The sequence below is a fragment of the Orcinus orca genome, chromosome 17 (genome assembly GCF_937001465.1).
Source record: "Orcinus orca chromosome 17, mOrcOrc1.1, whole genome shotgun sequence".
NCBI classification, from domain to species: domain Eukaryota; kingdom Metazoa; phylum Chordata; class Mammalia; order Artiodactyla; family Delphinidae; genus Orcinus; species Orcinus orca.
In genome coordinates this window covers 38,485,751-38,498,016 of record NC_064575.1, presented here as the reverse complement: position 1 = coordinate 38,498,016, position 12,266 = coordinate 38,485,751, and the positions used below count along the sequence as shown (strand labels likewise).

Sequence of the window (12,266 nt, the reverse complement as noted above, 5' to 3'; positions counted from 1 at the left end):
GGATTCATAGTCTCAAAATCTAACACTCACTGATGTGAATATCTGATTAGCTAAATGAAGAAAAAATTGTTATAGTAATTATTTCTTTAGTTTCTCGTTTTGTTTTTTTAACTGAAAACCAGAATCACAATTTCTTGGTATTATCTGTTATCAATGAACAGTAATAAGACTATAATATTATTTTTGATAAGGCACTGAATATTTGAAATGAAGAAAACTAAGAAATAGTAGTAAATAAACCTTTTCTTTTACTAATCCCAAGTGAAAGATGAAATTAATGATGATATATATGTGAAAACTCTGGAGAAGTCATACAGAAAGAACCTCCACTACTTGAGACACACTTGAAATTCAAATGACACTAAATGACTAATTCGTAAATCAAGAACCCTTCACTAAAATTAAAAACACAAATGCTTTCTTTTTCTTGATTTCTTGTAGGAAGTGAAAGAGTACTCGGTAGGTGTCAGACTATTTTAAAAAGCAGGTTATAGAAATGATATTTCAGAAGTGTAAAAATACTAAGGCAGATCTCATAAATGATTGGTATATTATTTAATTCAGGTTAGCATCAGAATTGTCAATGTTTGTTTATTAAGCAATGCAACCCTTTAGGTAGGAAGCATGGTTCTTTGGAGTAGTTGATAGACACAAAATACACAAACTGGAACATGGTGAAAAAACAGACAGTATAGATATTTTAAAATTAAACCTAGGAATTATTTAACATGGCCATTTCTTTGGGTTGAAGAAAGAAATTCATATAGATTTTCCTGGTTCAGGCTCCAGTGAGGACTATAGGCAAATTTGTAACTAAAGCAAGATTCAGACCTATTTCCATTTTTGTGCTTACCTCTTAAATATGTCCAGTTCCTACAGCATAGAGGAAAGCACTAGATTGGCCATGGCATGAAACAGGTTAGAATTCTGGCCCTGCCACTTAATAACTGTGCACGGCTTAAATGGGCAATTTGCTAAACTTCATGAATTTCAATTCCCACCCTCAAACTCCCCACCCTGGGCAAAATGAGTATAATCCTTTTTCTACCAACTCTAGAGAGTTAGGATGGTCTGAGGAGAAAATGTATACAAAAATGCTTTGAAAATTATTTAATGCTTTAAAAATATTATTTATCATTATTATTTCAAGATGGGAAAACTCCCCCTCCTCTAATATATTCAGTTTTTTATGGCCAGCTAGATCTTCCAGAAAGCTACATAAAACCTGAATATTTTAACAACACTCGGCAATGTTTAGATGTTAAAAAAAAAATTATCCAAACTGGCACATTTCTTCTTAAACAGTTCTAAAAGTAGTACATACATATTGCAATGAATTTGGGAATACAGAATAAGAACAGGAGAAAGTAAAGGTCACCCTGATCTGACTCTCTTATTTCTTGAGTTAACCATTGATAAGTAATTTTTAAATTTTCTTTGGGTCTTTTTTCTCTATGTGTGTGATATTCAAAACCAAGTTGTGAATATGCTGTATTTATTATTTAACGTTCTTCTCTTCTCACTTGACATTTTACAAAAAACAATTTTAATTTGTTAGTTTCTGTATTGTTTCCGATTCTAAGCATCATAAAATACTTAATAGTGAAGGTTACCTATGAGCTGTTATGTAAAAAGTAGTTCAGCATATATAACCTAAATAAATATATTAGAAATTCATATGCTTGAAAGCAGTGATCCCCAACAGTTCTGGAGCTAGGGGCCGGTTTCGTGGAAGACAATTTTTCCACCAACAGGGTGAGCGGGGGAGGATAGTTGGTTCAGGCTGTAATGCCAGCGATGGCGAACCATGGGGAGCAGCAAATGAAACTTTGCTAGCTCGCCCGCTGCCCACCTCCTGCTGGTCGGCCGGGTTCCTAACACAGCCAGGGGGTTGTGGACCCCTGCTTTAAAGGATATCCCTATGTTTTTATGTGATTGACCATTTCAAAAGTTTCATAGACAATTCCAATATTTATATTTAATTAAAGACCATGAAACTTTTTTTAATATTTTTAAATATTTTTAGTATTTTTAAATTTTAAATAAATTTTTTTTAGTATTTTTAAATAGTATTTTAAATTTTAAAATAAAAATATTTTAGTATTTTTAAATAAATAGTTAAAGATTACTTCATTTAAAAGCTGATAACAAACCTCTAGAACACTTCCTTCTGCTTAAGTGAGGTGTTAGATAAAAAATGCACTATAGAAATATAGATTATACTTGAGTTTAAATAAAAATCTGAATAAATACTATAGAATTGTTATCTCCCCTTTATTCTGTTAATAATTGGTAATAGGAATATTATGGAGAATGATTGAAGCTTGATAGTCATATGTCAATTACCAAGATCACATTTGTGTGGTGCAATGAATTTGCAAAGGTAGACTATCAAATATATTTTATTGTCAAAGGTGGTCTGCCAACTGGCAAGTCATTTCATAAGTTATGCTCTAAAATATATCATTTACTGATACCCAAGAGACATCTCAGTATGTCATTAATAGTGCAGAAAGCCAGGGATAGTTTTGTCTTTATAATTAATTTGAGACAGCAGCTAATAAAAACCAGAATAATAACACTAATAACCTTCAAATTCATTTTGACCCTAAGCTATAGCAATCTCAACAGAAGTTAGTATGTTTACATGCCAAATTAAAATTCCTAAACTAGTATTACAATTGATGCAGTGTTTTTTATGAAATACTACCTGTATAATATTTCATTAAAATAATAAACTGAGAACAATATAGAAATGTCATAAATATTTGTGTCCTACAAAGGATTTAGAGGGAATTTCTGGTAGTATAAATTAATACATGATTAATCATATTACTTTTATTTATATAGCATCCAAACATACACATCCGTAATCTTATATGCCTTTACCATCAAAAGAAATATATTCCAGAATTAATTTTAAAAACACTGCTTTTACTGTGCTTATGTTTTCTAGTTGAGAAGTCTGGACTTTAAGCATTTTTAAATTATAGAACTAATCAGAAAGCAGGAGGAAACCAACAATACAACTGATGGCATTTGTTAATATAAGCCTTTGTGTAAAATTGTTATGAAACTAAGAATGGAAAAAGAATAGAATCATTAATCAACAAATGGCTATTTTAAAAAATCTAGTTAATAGTATACTACCTGGGTTATTCTCTTACTTGAAAAAATTACAGTATATTAGGTTGTCCTCATTTGGAACTATGTAGCTGCCACACTCATGTTTCTAGTTTTACTAGAAGAGTGCATTTTTTTGGTATAAGCGTAAGAAAACAAAAAAAACTGGAAAGTTCCATAGGGCAGTTTCCTTCCTCCCTCTCTCCAACAGAAAAAATAAGAAATACTGTACCTAACCAACAGATCTGATGATTCCAAAAGGGAAAAGTCTCTATTCTGAGACACAATTCAAGTCAGAACATTCCAAATTAGGATTTTGTAAGACACTGGAAAATTATGGCATGAAAAATAGAAGACTATTTCTAATGCACTATAAAATGTATTCCTCAAAGCAAAAGAGCTAATGGAAGGCCAGAGCACTTAATGGATAAAATATAATCAAATGAAACAGAAGCATGTTCCAAGCTGAAAGGCAACAATATCACTATTCTCACATAATTGGATAGTAGTTATAACCCAGTAAGATCAGGTTTAAAAACATTTAAATATATATAAATACACATATGTATAAATCACATATATAGTGCCTGAAGTAAATACATATTCGTATTCATATATTAAAGAATCACTTTGAAATTTTAAAAATATTTTTTTAACTATTGGAAAATAAACACCTAGTGAAAAACTAAGTTTTCTTTGCAAAAGTTGATTCTGGAAACACAGATTCTTCAAATGCTTCTCCAAGAACTTGTCTGTTTATTTTAAATATAATCAAATAAAAAAATAAAAATAAATAAATATAATCAAATATTTGAAATAGAAGGCAAATGTTCATGAAAACAGACATATATACATGCATATATATGCATATATATATTTACACACATAATTGGCTAAATATAATTAATACATATAATACACATAAAGTACAGATCTTCCTTAACTTACTCTGGCATTGCATCCTGATAAACCCAACATCAATTGAAAATATCATAAATTGTAAATGCTTATACTACACCCAATCTACCAACCGTCATAGTTTAGCCTAGTCTACCTTAAAGGTGCTCAGGACACTCACATTAGCCTAAAGTTGGGCAAAATCATCTAACATAAAGCCTATTTTATAATAATCTGTTGACTATCTCATTTGTTTTATTGAATACTGTACTGAAAGTGAAAACCAGAACGGCTGTTAAGTGTGTCAGTTGTGATCCAGTCGCTAAGTGGGAGGCGTGGCTTGCTGCTGCTGCCCAGCATCACAAGAGAGCATCATGCTGCTTATCAGTAGTCTGGGAAAAGTATAGTTTCTACTCTAAATTCGAAGTATACTTTGAAAAAATTCAAACTATACTTTCTACTAAACGAGTATCACTTTCGCACCATGGTAAAGATGAAAAATCGGTAAGTCGAACCGTTGTAATTCGGGGAATGTCTGTATATAAATTTTTGCATAATATACGTGTATGCACATGTATATTTAAAACAGGAATTTAGACTGTTTGCTACAACTCATCTTAGAAGCAGACTATGCCCAAAATCTATGCCTCAAGCCTTTGGTGAATAGCTAATGAATTCAGTATTCAAACAGGGATTAAAAATATTGATTTGGAAATTAGGACAAACTTACTACTAAAAATGTTTTACACTTTTTACTTAAAAGAACATAGTTAGGTACACATGATTAGACTCTACCAACTGAAATAAATTATTGCCGATTTGGCTAGAGTTGTTGATTACCACAAAATTCTCTCTTGTGGACAACTATGGCTTACATATTAAATGGAAGGCTCTAGGCAGTTTTTGTACTTTTTTCCTTAGACCTAAATGGTCCACATAATGATAAAAAGTCAAATAAGAAAAAAATGTAAAATTATGTGCTTTTAAAGCCCAACAAAATGGTTATCATACTAAAGCTCGTCTGTATACTAACAGTGTAGTTTTTAGAGGCAGGTGTTTCTGGTACTAAAGTTTTCACGTTAATTGAGGCTCTATTTTTGCTTTCAGTTTAAAGGTGTTGCTAGTGATTGAATCTACTCAGTAGTGCACATTTATGAATAAGACTCTGAATATTAATATTCTTACATGTACTCTCTAAATTCATTGAGATTCAGTAAAATAGAAAGATATCATATACCAAGAAGATTCCTTTGTATATGGTGTACAATGGAGTAACAGATTAATTTTCCTTTTTGGACAACTTAATGATATTGATTAACATTAAAAAACTTCAACAGTTACACATGAAAAAAAAAGATTGGGGTACAAGGCAGATAATTAGTAGTATTACCTTCAAAGGCTTTTGTTAGAGGAAGTGAATGTTAACGACTCTTTATAAATTAAAGTTGCCCTCTCCCAGGAACTTCAACACTGTATCAGAAAAAAATAAAATAAAATTGTCAACTATTGCTTTTAAGAAAGGGAACAATTCCCATTTTCTATAACATTACTTCTGAAATCAACACCCTAATTCAACAACCTTCATATCATTTCTGATAATGAGTCAGTGAAAAGAGTGATTAGACAAATGGTACAATTCAGAAAGAAAATAAGACGCAGAAAGAAATTCAGAAAGAAAATAAGATGCCAACTGAGTTTTCCCAGGTCATCAATCAACTCCTTGCAGAGTTAAAAATAGAAGCTAAGACTAATTCCCACAGCTACTGCCAGATCAGAGCCTGACAACTTTGCATTGTGGTAGCTTCAACCTCTCCTGCTACTGGGATTACCTGCATTGAGACATCTTCCTATGAGGTTCAGTCATTTCAAGGTTTGGTTTAAAATGGAGAGGGGTAGGAAAAGGTTCATAATTTTAGGGAAAATCTGTGGTAATGAGATCTCATTGTAAACTGCTCACGAGAATTAGAAAGATAAAAATTGGAAATATTTACTAACCCTTACTATGTCTCAAACACTGCAGTAAGTTCCCTTTTATGTTATCTTCTTTCGTCTTCGCAACAACCCTGTGATTTCCCTGTTTTAAATATCCAGAAACAATTCACAGTGGTTAAGTAACTTACCCTAAGTCATAGAGATAGAAAACAATAGAGGTAGGATTCAAACTAGGTGAGGTTCAAAGTTCAAATTCACTTCCTGAAAAACATGATTAGAACATAAATGGTAGCCAAAACTCCCCAAAATAAATTTAAAAATTAAAAGAAAGAGAGAAAGGAGGTGGGGAGGGCCTAGTGATCTGCATACCTTAAAAATAATGTTTAGAACTTTTTGATTGATCTTAAAAATGACCAAAAGCTAGCTGCCTTGGAGCTCTAAGAATAAAATTATTAACAAACTAAACAAAAAACATTGATTTTTATACTCACTCACTTTGAGATCAACCCAATTGCTTTCCTTTCATAACACTGTACTGCCATTTGATTTCATTTTCTAGTATATTTATTACGGGATAATTTAAAGACAAGTATTTTGCCTAACAGGTTAATGATTTTTTTTTCTTCTAAACGATGACCAAATGCCAATCCTCCTCCCCTTATTCAATGGACTAATTAGTGTCAGATCATTTTAGTGTCATATTTAATTTCTGTGGTGAAATGGTGATTTCACAAACCCTGTGAAGATGTTACACATCCACTCTAATATGCATGCAGGTGGAAAAAATTTTCAACTGATGTAGATTTTGCTTTCTCTATGATTGTATTCTTCACAATCAATGAGATAGAAAAAGACATAGAGATAAGAGAACTGTTGCCTAATATTTTCTTATTAAAATCTGTATCTTGGGCTTCACTGGTGGCGCAGTGGTTAAGAATCCGCCTGCCAATGCAGGAGACACGGGTTCGAACCCTGGTCTGGGAAGATCCCACATGCCACAAAGCAACTAAGCCCATGCGCCGCAACTACTGAGCCTACACTCTAGAGCCCGCGAGCCACAACTACTGAGCCCGTGCACCGAAACTACTGAAGCCGGCATGCCCTAGAGCCTGTGCTCTGCAACAAGAGAAGACACCGCAATGAGAAGCCTGCGCGCCACAACGAAGAGTAGCCCCCGCTCCCCGCAACTAGACAAAGCCCATGCACAGCAACGAAGAAACAACGCCGCCAGAAATAAATAAATAAATAAATAAATAACTTAAAAAAAATAAAATCTGTATCTTGCATTTTCAATTTTCTAAAAGTTCAAATCCATTGTGGTTGAAAAAATAAGAGTAATATCATATGTTTTCTTGTCCTGGGTAAATGGACTGTGCTTGGTTGAGTGTCTTTTTTTTTTTTTTTTTTTAGTGCCAAAATTTCTTTTTTATTATTTTTATATCTACTAGTACTTATTTGAATTCTACTCACTGTTGTTGTTGTTTTTCATCTTTATTGGAATACAATTGCTTTACAATGGTGTGTTAGTTTCTGCTTTATAACAAAGTGGATCAGTTATACATATACATATGTTCCCATATCTCTTCCCTCGTGTCTCCCTCCCTCCCACCCTCCCTCATCCACCCCTCTAGGTGGTCACAAAGCACCGAGCTGATCTCCCAGTGCTATGCGGCTGCTTCCCACTAGCTATCTATTTTGCATTTGGTAGTGTATATATGTCCATGCCACTCTCTCACTTTGTCACAGCTTACCCTTCCCCCTCCCCATATCCTCAAGTCCATTCTCTAGTAGGTCTGTGTCTTTATTCCCGTCTTAACCCTAGGTTCTTCATGACATTTTCTTTTTTTCTTAGATTCCATGTATATGTGTTAGCATACGGTATTTGTCTTTCTCTTTCTGACTTACTGGTTGAGTGTCTTGAACTGCTCAAACTTTAAGGTCCATCACCTCTAATTTCCACCTTACCAAAACCTCAGACAAGAAACAGGAGAAAGGGTAGTGCCATCCATAATTCATTCCCACCACACCTACAAAAATAATCACAAGGAGCTTGTGTAGAATACCAATTCTTTTGTATTAGGAAGGCAGTTTTCAAAATTAAATGGTATTGGTTCATTTGGTTGTTTAATAAATATCTTGCAAATGCCTGTAATAAAGCCAAATACTAAACTGACCATTTAAGTTGCAGAGATTTTTACGTTCTTGATATTTTACTATTTTAAAGTAACAGTTTACATTTGAGTGCTTACCATAATATATGATACCAATAAGCTCCCTAGAAATCTAAACATTTATAAAATACACCAAATGCTACCGTTCCATGTCTTGCTTTGCAATCCTGGATTGCTTTCTAATATGGAGATGATGTAAGAAATATAATCTAGATATCTCTTCTACGGGATCACCAGCCATGTCTCAACTAACTTTTATCAGTGGAGACTCTCAGGACATACATATTTATTTATTATAAAACTCTTCGGTACTGATCATTAGGTAATTCTGGTAAATGTGGGTGCGTAATAATAGTTAAGAATGTCAGCTCCATTTCATTTCAGCTTGATCCACTGCAGGAAAGCACAAATTAGATGAAAGCAATTTCGCCAAGAACAACTCACTTCCTTGAAATGAGAGATAAACTTGGATGAACAATGATTTGTCACAATTTATTTTTGAGGGTAGTGGTTTAAAAAAAGTGCTAATGTAATCTTTTCAGAATGAATCCTTTTAAAAATGCATTAATTCTCCAGTGAATATAGCTTATAATTAAAAATCTATACATATAATTTTACTTTTCTAAATTTTTACATATGACCATATATAACAAATAATGAAATCTTAACATCTTCGTAATCTTTAAAATTTGACGCCTTTAAATCTGAATTTGGATTTGCTGAGTCTGACGGATTATTCTTAGTGACTCTATTGGGTACCACCAATTCAGATTCAACATTATTTCTGCAAGTCTCAGAAGCATTAAGTTTTGTGAATGGATAGAGGGTATTAGCATCCTGGTTGTTTTTCACTACATTGAGATTACCAGAGAACCTGAGTGTCAAAGATCATGGAGAGGAGTGTAAGAAATGGCACTAAAGGTATCACTGACTTCTCTCTATTTACTCAGATTCTGCAGTATACAACAGAAGGAACAAAACAGGTTGTGTTGCCGCTACTGTTGCAATGACCAAGGATCCTCAGTCTCATAGCCATTGCAGTCTATTGTTTAAGATGTGAGCTTGTTGTTGCTTATTCAGGCAAAAGTCAGAATGCTTATTTGTTTTATGTCTGCTTTTTAATTGAGGGTTTGATTAGACAGCAATAAAGACAAAAGAAAATAGGAGAAATGTTTATTAATAGGTCCCTCCATCCCTATCAACCAAAGAAAAGGCATACCTTAAAATATTGTTGTGAAATGTCTAGGGTGTGTCTGTCTGTGTTCTTGCAACCCTTCACCTTTAAGTAGCTTTTCAAAAATATGTTATAAACATGTTGCTTCACCCTTGCCCTTTTAGCCTGTTAATGTCTAATTTAAGTAAAGCAGGATGCAATCCCCAGCAAGTTATCTCTTTCTGCTTTTTGGGACCATGCAAATCAAAACAGTCTTCTTCTAAGGAGGGTAGTGAAAAGTTTTGCCAATTGTGTTCATACTTCAGCTATTCCAACATTCTTTAGTTTAGCTGAAATGAGACATTCTCATCTTTGGGCTCAAATTATTCTGTTTCAAAATAAATTTTAAAAGATACTCTAAAGAGAAACTAAGAAATAAAATAAAATAAAATATTTACCATAATGCAGGTACATAAATATTAACTAAAAATAGTTTTAGATTAAAAATTAATCTTTTTTATTTCAAAAATTAATTGAATTAAAATTTCAGATTAGGCTGGATGGAAATGATCCATTGCTGAAGCTTAAAAAAAAAACTAGCTATAAATGTTACTAGTTTTCTACAGTGTTGTTACAAGATTTGACTGACATCCGTGATTTACTCTGTAACATTTTTGAAATGATGAAATGTGTGATCCAGAGACTTGAAATATTTCAATACTTGTGTATAGGAATTTTCTTCCATGAACTAGAAATGAAAAAAGTGAGAATGTTTCCTTGCTCAAATCACATTAAATGGATTCCCTTATATTACTTGCATTCATTTTTAAGATAGTCATAAATGGTTACATAAAATACAGGAATACTATCTGTTGAAGAAGTTTATGGTTTTTATAGTCAATGTATGTATTCCAATTATAAATGTTTCTGCATAATCTCTGACCCAACAATACCATTCCACACCACTCCAAGAATTCTTCCATCAAAAGTAAAAGCTCCAGCACATAAAGACATGAACCTCTATGTCCATTACCACATTTCTTGAAATCATAAAACTGTTTGGAATTTAATAAATGTTTATCAATGGGTTTTGACTGAATGAAATTATGGCTCACTCATAGTACACATAACTGAGCATCTACTAAAGGTAATATGGTAGTGATATATGCTAGATATCATTAATATAATAGAAACACAATGTACTAAGTGTTTTGCAACTAAAAACCACTACACATTGTGTGGTTTTACAAAGCAATGAAATGCTGATACATGCTATAACATGGATGGACTTTGAAAACATTATGTTAAGTGAAAGAAGCCAGACACAAAAGGACAAATATTGTATGATTCCACTTATATGAGGTAGTCAGAATAGGCAAATTATAAACCCAGAAAATAGAATAGAGTTAACCAGAGGCTAAGGGGAGGGGAGAAATAAGGGGTTATTGTTTAGTGAGTACAGTTTCTGCTTGGGATAATAAGAAAAGTCTTAAAATGGATAATGGTAATGGTTGCTCAACATTGTGAATGTACTTAATACCAATAAATGATACACTTAAAATGGATAAAATGGTAAATTTTATGTTATGGGACATTTTACCAAAATAAAAATATACTATAAAATAAAGTAAAAATTTACCTCTTACTAGGCGTATTATGAAGTTTGCATAAAATTGCACTTATTTTAGGAGCTTATATGGTTATTACCATATTTGGGGACATGTAAAGAAATCAACAGCTTAAGTAGTCCTCTTGAGTTCTTTCTCTCCATCTTTCCAACCCGGTTTTTTCTAGATTAATGGTTTTGTCACGCCTCTCTTTGAATACTAGCATCAGTAGGAATGCTAGCTAGTGCTGGTTTCCTTAAGTATCAGCTAAAAATTTTAATGTATTTTTATGCTGGTAATTGTTTTAGAACCTGGGAGGGATGTCATTGTTTTCTTAACTTGGCAAAAACAAATATATTACTGTAGACAGCATTACTAGAAAGAAATAGTAACTTTGAAGTAGACATATGTCCATCCTAAGAAAACTGAATATATTTCACAATAGACCACACCACTCAACTGCTGGCAATGTTCTTCTACATACTTGGCAGTATAGTACTCTAAGTCTGAGAACTGTTTCTTTTTTGTAAAAATGGTTTTGATTGGAAAACCCTGAATAAATCATTTGGCATGTGTAACGTTTAGAGCTCCTTCTGGGATTCCTTTTCCATGAATCAACGTTCTTTGATTCACTCTTCTCCTTGGCACTTGCTTCCTAGTCATCTCAGCAGCCTTTGTGCCAGTGCTAATGAAGACCTCCCATTTTAGGTCCAAAAGCAGGGAGAACAATAAAAGGAGAACCTCATTTCAAGTACCAGAAATGTCTGGGCTATAAAGGACACACATATTGTCAAAGTAAGCCCTGAGTGGGGTGACATCACCAAGGTCATTCCTGCCTCCGCACCCCCCCCCAAGGAGGAACAACTAACAATTATTTGGAAACAGGACACTATTTGAGAGGATCCTAGAACATGGAGGTGAGGCTGAAGCACCCCCGTGCACTACAGAGACCAAGACAGACTGCATTAGAAGGGTGAGAGAAGGAGCTACACGTTGACCACATTGCCCCTCCCCCAGGCCAGTGGAGCACCATGGGTGAGGTCTCCCCTGAACCTCTGGTTCCTCCAGTAGGAGAAGAGAACTGGGGGACAGCAAGCACCACCACTAGCATTGGGGTTGCTTTGTGGGAGCCACTGCTCTAATCTGCTCCACTGGGATTGCAGGGAAACCTGCAGGGTTTGACCACTAAAAGTTGGACTGTGATGAAGGGGGAAGGGGCATGCAACAGCCTGCACATGGATTGTGACAGATGGAATTCATACCTGCAGTGCCCAAGTAGTGATCACAGCTGGCATCTTTGCTTATCTACAGAGCCAGGTTGGCAGGGCACTACAACCAGGGAACCCAGCAGGGTACAGATCCACCTGATATGCATCTGGCCCT

General features: G+C 33.9%; 1 long non-coding RNA gene across 3 annotated transcripts in view; it reads right to left on the bottom strand.

Annotated features, from left to right (window-relative positions):
• Positions 1–5,679, bottom strand: part of LOC125961835 (uncharacterized) — an 89,442-nt gene extending 83,763 nt beyond the window's left edge. For 2 of the 3 annotated variants that reach the window (XR_007472902.1, XR_007472904.1), the window contains exon 1: positions 5,411–5,667. This is a non-coding gene — a long non-coding RNA (uncharacterized LOC125961835). Of the gene's footprint in view, positions 1–5,410 lie in introns of all 3 variants that reach the window. The other variant, XR_007472905.1, reaches the window with a different exon arrangement.
• Positions 5,680–12,266: the final 6,587 nt, after the last annotated feature.